Genomic DNA, 14,474 nt, shown 5'->3' with positions numbered 1-14,474 from the left:
AAACAAATGTGAAGTAATGAGAAAATATAGGCTTATTTCATTAATGAGCTATTCCAGCCTTAAATATTGTTTTCCACAAAATACAATAAATATTGATTTTCTGAGCTGATTAAGAATGGATGGCCACCCACAAATAATTAAACCAAATATTTAGTCTTGTATAGTTAAATGAAAAATTAGATACTTATTTCAGAGCTGGGTAGCATATGAAGATCATTAGATAGTCCAAGGTCAGTACTGGATTAAAACTAAGATCTTCTGCAGAATAGCAAGGGGAATTTTTTTCTGGAGAAACAGGGATATTTGGGGTGGCTCAGGCTGAGAACTTTTTCTATCTGAGATGGTCACTGAAATTCAGAGATGAAAATTGGAGGTGAAAACGAAAGCTCATTTTCCTGTAGAGAAAGTTCACCCTTCCCTTGAATAGTGAGACCTGCAGGGCACTGTCAGTCAGCACAATGAATTTACCAGCAAGAGACCCGGGCTGGGCTTGCCCTGAGCCCTGGTGGCTTGCTGGGCTCCTTCTGAGCAGTTAGAAACAGTGTCCTTTTATGCATGCTCGGTCTGACACGCACATGTCACAGATGGAGACCGAGCGCTGTTGACAGCGCCCGGTTAGAAACCATTTGGGCAGACAACACAAGTGCAGCAAAACTCTGTATTAGCTTTTAGGCAGAAAATTTAGGCTGGTTGAATAAAAAGAATGAGGGATGGCAAAACTGCCACACTTGGTTTCTTTGTTACTTTAGCTGACTTCTGACTTCTTTAATATTTCAGAATTAGATAAAAAAAGTAGGCTATGTAACTTATCAGAACCGCCAAAAAAACTGATAATATTTTTGATTCTTTCTTCTGGTATGTATGCCTAAAAAGTCAAAATTCAGTCTCTCTAGGAAGAAGTTAAGGTCAGAGTCCATCTAGGCTTGCCCAGTCTTGCTTGCCATTTGTTGGTTGTACTCTGTCCAGTTGTTTAAATTCATGCCAGCAATCTGAGTTTTTTAAGTAATCTAAGTAGCGAATTAAAATCTTGATATGACTGAGCACTCTTCGTTGGCTGTCACAGCAATAAAAGGGCCACAAGTGTTTAATGATATATGTAAGAGGACGAAGTATCTAGTGCTACTACTCAAAAGATATTTTTTATCACTGTAAAATTCATAGTCTTACAATATGGGTACTCTAACAAAAATCTAGGAAATCACTCTCTCATGAAAAAAAAAAAAAGAATTTGTGGCATTTGAAAAAAAGTTATGTGATTCTTTAGAAAAACTGGAGACTCCACAAGTATTCCAGAAAAATAAATTTGCCTAAGTCCAGAGAGTTACAAAGTATTCCAGAAAAATAAATAATCAAAATAGCAAATTTGCCTAAGTCCAGAGAGTTACAAATATTTGAACCACTGTAGATTTCTCATCGGCTAAGGAGACTTCTCATCAACTGCATCTTCAAGAGAATTATCTGAAAGTCAGTCATCCTGAGGGGTTCCTTTCAACACATTACATTCTATGCAACAAAAACAGTTTACAGATATAACCACCACATGGCACTCTTCAAATTATATTTTCCTGGACCTAAAAGAAAGACTAACTGTGAGTTTACAACATATTTTTTTTTGTTGCTGTTTTCCAGACCAATGAACAAAACTACATAATTTTCTACACCTTTACAGATAAAGGAACTATGCAATACCCCACAGCTGTTGCATAACATAGCTGGAAAACTTCTGGTGATCTCATTGTGTCTTCTCTATTGTGTGCTATGACTGGATTTCTCTGTATTCAGACTTTAATTTTCAGAGTTTGAAATACACACACACTCTAGATGAATCATTATTTCTAAAATTTTTGTCTCGTAAGTAGAAAGACCATTACACAAAGTTTGTCATCTGAGATATAAATTAAGTTCTAAACATATTTTGAAATTTTCTTCTTTTTATAATCCCACTGATTAAATTTTTATTGTGTTATTTCTCCTTTTTTTTTGGAGGGTGGCAGGGAAGATGATATGGAATGAAGAATTTTCAAATACAAGAAAGATTTCTCACATCCATGTCAATCTTACTGTAGTTTTACCTAACTCTTCTTGAAAGTCCATACATACAATGAAGCATTTTATTCAAAAACAAAAATTCTAGACTTCCTTCAGTCACAAGGGAAATGATCTGCAGAGCATCCAAGCACTTATATGAGCAGGATAATACTATAGAATGCCTTGTCCAAGCCACTGGTAGGAAAAGGCAGCTTTTCTTCAGCCTGTTCCTCCTGCTTCTGGTGCATTTTAAAATCATTCCCAAACCCTGCTAAAATATCAGGATATACTTCAGTTTTGTTCTTAAAAAAATAAACAAAAAACCAAAAACAAACAAATCACACATATCACTTTCATCTGTTTGTAAATATTTCATTGTTCTGTATTCTGGGTATATCTAACATTACTGTGCACTAAGACTTCTGCACATAGAGAGCAGTGCAAACTGAAGAAAAAGTGCATGGAGGGAAAAGGGTGTTTTAGTTTTAGTCCAGGATGACACTTATCTGGTGATTTCAGTAGAGCTAGTATTTCATTGCAACTGATAACAAAACCTTTTGACTAATTTAATTGGTACAAATATTTGGAATAATGCAATTTTCCTTATTTCTTGTAACGCTGTATGTATGCATATATACATTTATCTATATAGATGAGTAACTTAGAAAAGAACTATAGGCTTAGTACAAATAAACTGGATTCAGAGATGAAGTCATGCAACATAGTCCAGCCCAAATCTTTCCAGGGGCTGCCAGATTTTCCTTCAGATTTAAATGCATTGTTCTGATTTCAGCCCACAATTTGGCAAGGAGCTGATGAAACAGACTTGGAGATTTTCTTCCCTTTTGGCCTTAGTGATTTTCTGTGCCATTCATAGAAGAAATTGCAATGGTTTTATGTTATGAAACAGTTTCTGTGTTGTTGTATTTTGTGTTGTAGTTCAGTGTTTGTGAGTCTCTAGGGCAGCATCTACTGCAGTTGATTTTATATGACTTCTCATGAGATTATTAAACTTCACCTGTGTATTAAAGTTCACAAACTGAGTTGTCTTCCTCAGCTCTTGCATAATCTCACAAAACCATGTGGGCAACAAGGCTGGTTCCCTCCAGGTCTGATAGGTGGTGGTCCTCAGATGGATCAGTCCTGAAAGCTTGGGAAAGCCAAGCTGGAAAGCTTAGCTGGAAAGATTTAAGTGTATTCAATAATACAAACTTAAAATAGTAAGGTTTTTGAAAGCCTTGAGCTCCAGATGATTTTGTGCCAAGGATTTTCTCTGAGTTTACAACAGTTTGAAGTGTATGGTTTCCAGCAGTCACAACCTCCACAGTCTGTCAGCCAGGCTTCTGGGAGGCTTCTCAAGTGGCTTTACAGCATGTGTGGCTTGTGGGACGCCTGTCCCCAGACATGGTACAGAAAGGCTGAGCCCCTCACCACTATCCAACTGAGAAGGCTCTGTTCTGTTCACTACTCACCCTTGCTGATTGTGAGATCTCATAACTTTGCTAAAGCAAAATTTGCTCAGGTTTTCCCTTTAGAAAGTGCAAAAGTGTCTTTTTCCTTCTTCAGTTTCAGTGTTTTGAAGTAAAGATACTATTGGGGCAATGCTGTAGGTTTTGGTAACACATCATTATGGTCAAAGAAAGCAATAAGATTGTTGAAAGCACCTGTTAATGTTCTCATAGCAGTGACCCATATATTTTATTCAAATATACAATTGCTCTGTAGCTACAGAAATGTAACAATAGGTTGCAATTTATAGAACCAAAAACATCCAAAACATCCAGTAATGTTCTTGTTTGCTAATTAGTCATTTGCTACAACTTCTTTCCTTACAGATATAAGCTTGGAGCACCATTAAAAGTGCGAGATCTAAAAGAGATCCTACTCAAACTGAGCCCAGGTAGCTGAGGGGTACACAACATCTAGCAATACTACTATTTATCTGTGGAGGCCATGCTTGAAATACAGGTCAAATCCTGAATGTAACACACTGAAAGATCTTCAGCTGTCAAGCTAAGCTGTAGAAGGTTGTTACATGGGACATAAAAATTATTTCAAAAATCATGAGCTATTTTAGGAAAGCCTGCCCCTACAGAAGAAAGTGACAAGTTGAAATAAATCAGGAGTTTATTCATACAAACTCTTCTGGGGAAGTTTAACCTATAAATACCTCTGGCCTGAAGGTATCTGACTAACTAGCTCAGTGGACTTAGGTTGTACTTATTCCTTCCACTGCAATGGACTAAACAAAGGCAAGCTTGGGAGGGTCATTACTGGCTTATTCCTAGTGCTTCTTCAACAGCTCTTTACTTTCTAGTGGACACTAGCAGGGCAGATAAATCTGATTTGAGGTCTTCTTGCTCTATCTAGTTATAATAATTCATTAAATAACTTCCTCTGTAAGCATAAAGCTCTTGATAAAGCTTTGCCCTCCACATACACAGCTATTTTTTTAATTATTATTTTTCATTTATATACAGTATACCAAATTTGGCTATGACTGATTTGCTTCTTCTCTGCAATGTGACAGAAGAAATTTTTTGCATGTCAACTTTCACCATGCTTGAAATGCCAGGGGAGCAATGCACAATCTGATAAAGTCCTCTTAAAGAAAGTTAGAGATTTTCCATTTTTTAAAAAAATTCAACTCATCTCAAGTCAGGATTTCTTTTCAGAAGATATGCTTCAGGCTTAATTGGGGTGCTCAGTCTAGGGTAAATGGGTGAAATTTAAGGTCTAGCAATACATAAACAGTTTTTCTCAGTAATCTTGCAATCTCTTCAATTCTATGCATTTGAAATGAAGAATCTTGCAATGTGCAGTTTGCAGTATGTTAAGCATTTTTGGAACATGGGCAAATCATTTACTACCCAGTAAGTAACTCTACATCACTTGCACAGTGACTTCTTCCCTGCTCTGCATAAAATACAATATAACTGAGTGCAAGCACAGATTGGCAGTGTACAAGAGTAGAGTACTCTCCAGTGTTGCCTCAAAGCCACTGCGCAACAGCGATGAAGCCCCTTCAGATCTCAGCCCATGTCACTGAGATCTGTGTTCTGTGAGTCTTAACACCTAACTTTCTGCAGTCCAAAAATCTAGCCCTGTGATGTCAGGGTGACTCTTTAGTTCTTCTTATGGGTGAGTCTTTGAAATGAGGAAAGACAAGACAAATCATTAGAATGATGGTTCGAGGAAAAGCTTTGCCATTAGAACTACTAGCAATGACTCTGCTTTGCTAAAGAGTTTGAAAACACAAAGATTAAAAGGCTAAAAAACATGAAAGGAAATGTGAGGCAGCAAAAGCACATGCTAGGAGAAAGTAGATTGATGAGTGTTTTGAGAACAGTAATTACCTCATTTGGCTTTTTACAAAGGTGTGCATTACACAAGGAAAAATTACTGGATATTTTATTCTTTACCATTACATCTCCATGTTGCCCAGAGGTATGGTGAACATCCCTCATTTTGGTGGGAGACACATGGGAGCTGCATTGTGTCTGGCACAATATGTCAAGTCAAACATACGAGCTGAAGAAGTGCCTTGCTTTTGCTCAATTAGTAGTGTTTGCTTTGTGGACCTCCATTAGCAAGTATAAATTTGTACAGTGGTCACCATTTAAAAATCAATATTTACCAAGGGTTATCACATCATCAAGCCTAGGACACTAAGTAGTTCCGTAAACTTTGAGCAGAAAATAATACTGTGATCTGGTAAATATTTAACACACGTATCATTTTATGGTAACCACTACTTTTGATACAGGTGTTCATTACCTATTCCTAGCTAAACCTGAAGTTAGGTTTCACTTCAACCAGATTTCAGTTAAAGGAACTGTGAGGGGAAAGATAGTGAAACTGATTTTAAAATTAATATAATGAAAATAATCATAATGAATAATCACTTTAATTTTTGTTGTCCTCTTATCCCAAAGCATATGATTCTGCAGGAAGTCTCTGTGAAAATACTGAATAAATGGCTACAATATATCTTGGCAAAAATAAATCAGATTCCTTTTTCCTTGTGATGTAGTAGGGCATTTTCTGTTTGGCAAGAAAGGCTCCCCAGTAGCTAGCTACACTGTCCAGCTTCTTTCATTATAACCACCCTTCCTTTGATGTGTAAGTAACAGATGTTTAAGACATAAGAAATTAGATAGACTGTGATTACTGAGAAACAAGTTAATTTCGATTCATTACTTGATGTTCTCATTCACTTGTTCTGAAAATGACAGTAGTTAGTAGGGTTGTTGGTTTTTTTAATTGACATATTTTATGTTTAACAATCAACTTAAACTTAACCTATGCACACCTCTAATTTTGAAACACATCATTTGCGAGCTAATATGTCACTTTTTCATCGTAAATTGGAATTATTTCCAAAATGGCTCCACTTTAATTATATGTACATGTACAACTTAGCCAGCTTGTTTTCATGTAGGCAGTGAGAAGAGGTAAGGAGAAAGCAGGAAGCAACAGCTTTGTTTTTCCCCATTTCACAAAACAGTATTCATTCCCTCCCAGCTTTCTTAAAAGAAGGTATTTCAAATAAGCCAGAGGAAGGTCTTGGCAGGGGAAGGATTAAGTTTGAGTTTTTCTGCTGGAAAGGAATAGTCATGATTAAGAAACTGTCTTAGATAGCTCATTAGCTTTCAAATATTGGATGTGTTTAGTTGATAAAAGTAATTTTCACACAAGTACTATAAGTCATTTGACTTGGTACCTCACAAAATTTTGATTAAGTAAACAAAATAACAATAAACTCAACATGGTGTATCTTGAGTAGCTTTAAAAGTGTGAGTTTTGAAATTGCAAACAGGGAATTCTCACAGAAATTATGTTTTCCTAGTCTGGTCCTCAGGGATCAGTTTTTAATGCCATGCTGTGAAATATTTGTATTGGTTCAGAGGAAAAGACTTAGAAGAGGTGTTTGAAAGAACTTTCTTAAATATAGTACAGTTAATTGTCACAAAGAGGATATCTAGAAAAGCTGAAGTTTTCTTAATGAAGGTTTTTAAGAATTGGTAAGTAATGTTGGGTCCATGTATGTCCACTTTCATCTGATCTCTAATAGAGATATGGTCTAGATGACCCTTTGAGACCTGTCCAGAACTGCATTATTTGAAGCCAAAGTGATCACTTGAAGGCGGTTAGGAAACTGTAGCAGTGATAAATAAAAAGAGGGTAAACTGATGAGACAATGCCAGCTGAATCAGTCTCCTGATAACTCATGCAGGAGCAACACAGTCTTGGGGCATGGCCCAGCAAGAGGACAGTGGGGAGAGAAGGGGACAAGAGGGAGGATAAAACTCACCCTCCTATAGCTGTACATAGATGTGCATTAACACTGTACATCACAGAACCTCTGAGCCCCGTTCTGCTCTTCTCAGGCCAGAGAAAAGCCATCAGAAGGCAGTAGTGCTTCATAATTTGCCCTTGCAATAACTGACCCCAACAAATTATGCCTGTATGGTTCCTACATCAGGTAACATTTTCAGGGAGAAGTATTATTTTTTATGTTTAACTCATATCATTGATAAAAAAACAGTGAGCTCTAAGGAATAAAAGCACTAAATCTCCTCATTTTTTCTCAACTGTATCAATCTGTCATATAAAAAATACTACTGGACCTTATGAAATCTCCTTTATTTTACACCCTCTGGCCATCATAACTATAACAACCCTACAGTAGCTGTAAATTGAAGTAACAAGTTACACTTTCTATCAGTGACGACAATTAAGTCCCAAACAAGGTGTTAACACATTTAATAGATTCCACATCAGAAAAAAAAAACTGAAACACGTCTAGAAATTTTTAATAAATTGTGTAGCTCCAAGAGAAGCTGAAATTTGGAGCTAAACCAAGGACTTTAAAAGCCTTTTGGTCCTTGTTAAATGGGAGGTAAAAAAATGGTTGCATACAGTTTTTCTCTTTGGTTTCGTAATCTATGAACCTAGAGCTCTGTAACTGAATACCAAGAGGTGATTAAAAAAAAAAAAAAAGGGAGTAGAAAAGCTCTAAACACACTCTTAGTTTATGATTCTAAATTTGAGGCTTCTATATCTCTCAATTGTTTTTCTGTGTTCACCTTGTAAAAAGAAACAGACTAAGGCTCCACAGGATGAGAGTCAGGCCAGTAGAATGTACACAGGCTTTTAAGCAACCTCCTCAAGCACAAATCTATGTCCAAACCTCACAGTTTATCATGTGTTAAGCCTATCCAGATGGTAGGTAATATTCTGGTATTAGCAGTTCACATCCATTTCCACTTCCTTCTCTATAGAAAATTGCCAGCAAGTCTCCCTGGTGGTCTTTTAAAAGTAAAGGTACTCACATGTATATGAATGTACACCACATATATTACAATATCTTGCTTAGAAGTAAAAAACAAGCTCTTAGTAATTTATAACTTGAAATATGTAGAAGAGCACAGCTTCAAATGGTTTGAAATTGTGCTATTTTCAAGTACTTTCCCTAACTGCCTATGACAGTCCCAGGATTTTGAGAACAGGGCTTTGAAAAAGACCAAAAGGATCCAAACTACAAGTGCTTTATTTGCCTTCCTGTGAGAGCTGGAGTGATGGGGCTTTGTGTGAATAAATGCAGGACTCTTCTCTCCATGTAGCATCACATGCACTGCTACAGCTTCAGTCCATAATGTTATCAGCTGCATGACTAGAACAAGCGTATCAATTATGGACTGGGAAACCTGGAGATTTTTAGTATACATACCAGGCATTTTAGTATACATACATACATACATATTGCATACATTTTAGTAGTCATATCAGGCAGCAGAAATAAGTCTGGAGTTACAGAACAGACTAAATTGGCAAGGAGATACAGTCACAGTTAATTGTCCAGTGGTTATAACAAAATGTGTAGCTAGAGAAACCCCAGCCTTGCAGGAACTAAAAAACCAATGGGTTTACACCTTTAAAAATGACTTGCAGATCATTGTGGCTGCCTTTCAATTTTTCCAGAGGCTGTCCAGCTGTCAATAGATCCCAGAAGAAAGTGTCTCAGCTCTCTGCTTCCCTGTTGCATTGTTCCCCTAAAAAAACATTGCCCTGCCTCTATGGGTAAGGCCTGTGACCACAGTCTCTATCCCAGGAGAGGAAGACCAAGATGTGAGGCAGATGTTCAGGATGCACTGCATGGCTCTGCAGTTTAGGTGGAAATGAGAGTGTCTCAGAGCAGGACCTTGCAGAGCTATGTGAAACTGAGATTTCAGTAACACAGAAGTCTCCTGTCTTTTTCTGCATCCTTCTTTGGCACTTAACAGCAAGAAAAAAACCTGAAGCCAACCTCCTTTTTTAATCTTGGACACACTACCAAAATCTTCCAAACTATTTCCTTGTGAAGATGGGGTTTGTTGTTTTTTTGTTTTTTTTTTTTTTTGTTTTTTTGGTTTTTTTTCTTCTTTTCTGTGTTAATCACCTAATTTCACCCAGCAGTTTTCTCCTCTGCTTTGTTACACTGGGTAAACCATCTGGGACTTTAAAGTCCTCCAGATGCCCTACTCCACCAGTGCATGTCATGTGGAACCCCAAAAAGCTCTAGATTGTTTCATTACCTCTTCCTCAGATATATCTCCTCCTCTACAGCACTAGCAGGCAGCCCTCACAGACATCAGCCTGAGCATTCAGCAGGTGGGGACATCCAAGATGGTCTGAGCAGTAGCTTCAGGCAACTCACATAGATGTCTAACTTGAGGAGGGGAGGATAATTAAGTACCTCAGTTAGGAGCATTCCCATCCTTTTTATTCAGCCAGAGACAGAAATAGATTGCCTAAGCTCAGTTCCTTGCAGAATCTATTTTGCTTCACTGAAATATGGAAACTGAAGGAAATTTGCAGTTCTGAGTGTGTTTACTAAGTCCCTGCAGCTAAACAATATGAATATCCTGCCTGTCTTCTTCCACAGTTTGTACATCCCAAACAAGCTCAGGCACCCATAAACACTGGTGGATACAGCAAGAGATTTTCTTGCAGAGCTACTGCCTTCGCTGCTTTTTTTTTTCTGTCTGAAGAGCTGAAAGCATGCCTCAGCATTCAGAGATCATTACAGGGTGCAATGTGTTGTTATCCCAAGCTTGCAAAAGAGAGGTGCATATTTTTGCAACACATCTCTTTTTTTTACACACGCTCATCTTCTGGGAAAAATTTTCATTGCATCTGCTACCAGCAGTGTTGCGGTGTCTCTGTTGCCCCTGCATGGTGCAGAAAGTACAGAAATGGTGTGAATGGCCAGCAGCTTAAGTGGCACAGAAAGTTTTTCAGCTGCCTGTTACTGAGACTCATAGGGTTAACCCATAAGTGGGATTCTGCCATGTCTTGACACAACTCGGAAGTTTGCCAAAGAGCATTAATTAAATTTCATGCTTTCTATCAGACTTATTAAATCTACTCATCTCTACCAGCTCCCATATGACATGGGCTATTATTGTTGTTATTACTATTACTTTACAATTAGTGTGTTGTTCCCTAACCACCATTAAATATAGCTAGAAAGTGTTTCTGAGTTAATACTTTAAGACCAGACTAACCTATAAAAAGCACTGAGAATTATAGAAGAGAACTTGATTTTAGGAGTCAAAGAACTTTTGCTATGTTAAATATTTAAGGAAACATGTCTTCCCAGCTGTGTCTTAACTTTTTTCCAGTCTTGTCTTGATCTGAGATATGTTTGCATTTTGGAAAGGTGAGGTATATTTTGGGGAGGAAGGAAGGAAATGATTACTACAAGAAAATATGTGGTCAAGTATTCAGAAATGTTTAGAGCAAAACAAATTGGTGAAAATATGCAAATTTACTCAATTCTTGCCTTATATTTATATTATTTTTTTCTGTTATTATTTTAAAATTATTTCTTTCATTCAGTGCAGCTATGTGAACTTGCTAGGATTCTGCTGACATTGATTGTTTAGCCTGGTGATGGATATCAGATAGTGAGACTGGAAATAGGAGTGTACACTTGTTCAGCCCTTTGCACTGCAACCTAAGAAAGCATCCTCCTGGTAGATGGTAGAAGATGCTGAGAGAGATCACAACACTGTGCTGAGACCAAGTAAACAGCATTCAAATCCCACCTCTTCATCACATGAAAGTGTGTTGGAACAAATATACCAAAATGCCTGGTATTTATACATTTTAATAATATGGAGTCTTCATCAAAGACTGACAGTTTTAGGACTTTTGCCCTGTACTACTGTCCTATTTTTCTTTTGTTGGATTGTACAAAAATCAACTCACATTTTGCCCTGGGAAAGAGGCTCAATTTGTATTTGCTTAGCCCTAAGACTTGTGCAGAGAAAGCAAGTTTGTCATGTATCTGTCATGACATTATCTAGATAATTCCTTTTGATAAGCAGTACCATTCTTCTGGAGCAATATTGAAGAGGATTCACCCTGAAGTGAATTAAGAGTAGCTGATATGGTTGGAAAAATACTGAAGTTCTGTCTGGTAGAAGGTAAATGCCTTCCATGTGAGAGATGGTCTATGTTCTTTGATTGTAAAAAATATCTCAGATTACCTAAGAAATTATTCTCCAGACCTGATATTTTAAAGCAGTTGCTTTTCCAAATTTGGCCATTAATACAATCACAAAAAGAAGGTATTCATGATAAAACACAGCATTGTACAGAGGGAGCTTGGAAACAAACTTGTTTCTTTCATGGCAGTTACACCACTGCTTCTGAGCAGCTGTGTGGCTGGATTGGTGTTTAAACCCCAGCATGGCAATCACAAGAGCTTTGGTGGACTGCAAACACTGAACAGAGAAACTATACTCCAGCAGGAAAAAAATCTCAAGCTGTGGTTGCAACTCACAGCTCCATTTCTAATGAAGTATTCTGCCATTGTCAAAAAGAATCCTGCAAAATACAGGGCATCCAATCCCAGGATTTCTCTGTACCAGTATTAAAATTGCTGCAACCTGCTTTAGCACTGGTAGGAGATAAACTTCCAAACAAACTAGTAGGAACAAAACAGTAGAAAGCACTTTTTGTTAAAATTGTTCACACATCTCAAAGTGCCCCAAGAAAGATGAGTGAGTTTTTCTACTTTCCCTTCTGCTCTTGAATGATTGCTCCCTACCACAGCTTTTTCTGTGTCCTGCATGCCCACTCTCAGCCCCCCACATGTGCAGAACAGGTGGTACAGAAGGGTGGAGGAAAGCACCCTTGACACCCTCAGTGAGTCAGGATCTGGTGTCACACCAGGGTGAGGGAGGAACAATAGCTCACATACCATCATCCATCACCTCTGACCCTTACACAAAGACCACAGCTATAGGGGCATTTGTCAAAGGACAGTGAGCAACTGAGGCAGCAGTCTTCCTAGCTCCCACGGTTTTATTCCTCATCTTGTATTTTTCTTAAACTGCAACCCCTAGAGGCAAACTAGAGAGCCTGAAGATTTCCTATGTCATTAAAATTGCACACATACACACTTTCTCAGGTATTATGTTAGTGGAGAAAAGGTTAAGAATATGACAAAAATAAAAAATCCAACTCTGTGGACAAAAGAAAAGAAAACAGTACTTTTTAATTAATTAAACACTTATGAGCCAGCCTCATAATTTCTCAGCATTTGAAGCTGGAAATAATTTATATTGCTAGGCACATGCCTTAACACAGGTGGGACTTGTCTGCTTAAGAATCTGAAGGTAATATCTTTTATGGTCACAAAGAAGCCAGCCAAGTTTATTTTATTCCTGCTCCCATTTCCTTACAGCTCCCCTTGTCCTTTTCCCTCTCCTCAGTACTCCCTCTACTCATCTACCCACCATCTGACAAAGAAAGAGGCTTGTGAATTTGTTATATTTTGTGTTAGAGCACGGGCAAATTCTGGAGGGATCAGGCAATCTTGTTTTCATCTTTTATAAGCAGATCTCCCTCCCTCTCTGCGCTGCAGCCTGTGGTGACACTGACCTCTGGTGATCACACAAGTAACACTCACACTGAAGTGACACAGCTGCAGTTTTGAACTACGGTGGGATATTTTACTAGAACAGTGTCTCCCCATTAATGAGACTGTATTTTTCAGTCTCTTTTCTACCATGAAGGTATATCTCCTATGAGCTTGCTACAAGTCTAGTTTTGCACATGGGAATTATCACAGTCCTTCTGTTACTCAAATAAGTTTTCTACATTTCCCAAAATACATACTGCACATGATAGAAAAGTTTATCGTCTGTCACAGTATTTCTTGAAAACTGACTTACATATTATGTTTCACAGGACCTTAATTACTAAAACATTCTGAATAAGCCTGTGGTCCATGCAAAAGTGACACTGTACAGCTTCTTGCGGCACGCTTCCACCTCTCTGATTTCTCCTTGCACTTGCCAAACACGGCATTAACTCCACTGAAGTGAACGGAAACCAGATCTCCACCCAGGCTATTTTTGTCCATTTAGCCAAGAAAAGCAAATAAATCCAGGGCTAACGCTGCAAGCTTTCAATTCCTCATTTTAAATGTGCTCTATTATGATATTGGAATGATCTCAGCACACTGATGTTACAGAATCAAATATGTGCTGCAGACCTTGGCAGAAGTGAGCACTGAGTTAATGAAAAGAGTTTCAGCTTGACATTAGCTCTATTTTGTAACCTTAATTCCTATATAATTTATTCTTTGGAAATTTTAGAATTTAACTCCATGCAGATGAAGTGAGAGAAAATATTGTGTTGCTTATTAATTGTTAGGGTAATGACACAGGTATTGGAAAGCACACTTAGAATGAACTTTAATTAAAAATGTAAGAACTGGTGATACTCTCATTATATAAACAATGTTTTTCAAACATCATCCGGTGCTGCTGTAGTGCAGTAGGTATGAACCATCCTTGATCTTTAGGATAGCCTAAAATGCAAGGAAAAGAGAGAAAGATTAATTAAAACCAAGCCACTTAAAGTAAGCAAAAAATTGTTTTCCACAAAAAAGCACATGGATGGGTGTAGGATTAAATGAAAGATATAGACAGCTAGATAATAATCCCCTTGACTGTGTGTTTAACTTTTCTTCCATTGATAGGTTTGCTTGAGTAGTATTAAAACATTTCATGAATCTGCTTAAAACACTACTTTACTGTAGCAGAATGAAAATGAATGCTTAGTAGCCTGCTGTATGCTTTTAACAAGCAGATTTCATTTACTCCTTTGAGCCAAGCAAAATTAGAAGGACCTAGAGGTCTCTGATCATTAGCCCAAAATTAATGATCAGTTATTGAATAATTAACTGTCATTGATATCTCATTTATAAACAAATCAATGGACCCATTTAAGAATTTGTGTAATGATAGTAATATAATCCTTCCTCATATGAACTGCAAGTGAACAGACCAAAGAGAAAAAGCACATTCTCCACCCGAAGTAATTATAAGACCTGCTTAAAAACCATTTGCCTCAGCAGAAATGTATTTTTCTGCATAATTTACCTC

The 14,474-nt window shown here is 37.6% G+C and overlaps 1 long non-coding RNA gene across 1 annotated transcript in view; it reads right to left on the bottom strand.

The window, feature by feature from the left end:
* Window positions 1–508: 508 nt before the first annotated feature.
* The window catches only part of LOC116183245 (uncharacterized), a 55,913-nt gene continuing 41,947 nt past the window's right edge, over window positions 509–14,474 (bottom strand). The window contains exon 3 of the long non-coding RNA XR_014949708.1: window positions 509–13,897. This is a non-coding gene — a long non-coding RNA (uncharacterized LOC116183245). The remainder of the gene's footprint in view (window positions 13,898–14,474) is intronic.

The sequence above is a fragment of the Lonchura striata genome, chromosome 1, assembly GCF_050655825.1.
Source record: "Lonchura striata isolate lonStrDom1 chromosome 1, ASM5065582v1, whole genome shotgun sequence".
Lineage (NCBI taxonomy): Eukaryota > Metazoa > Chordata > Aves > Passeriformes > Estrildidae > Lonchura > Lonchura striata.
The sequence above is the reverse complement of the archived record's forward strand: the minus strand, read 5'-3'. Positions and strand labels throughout refer to the sequence as shown.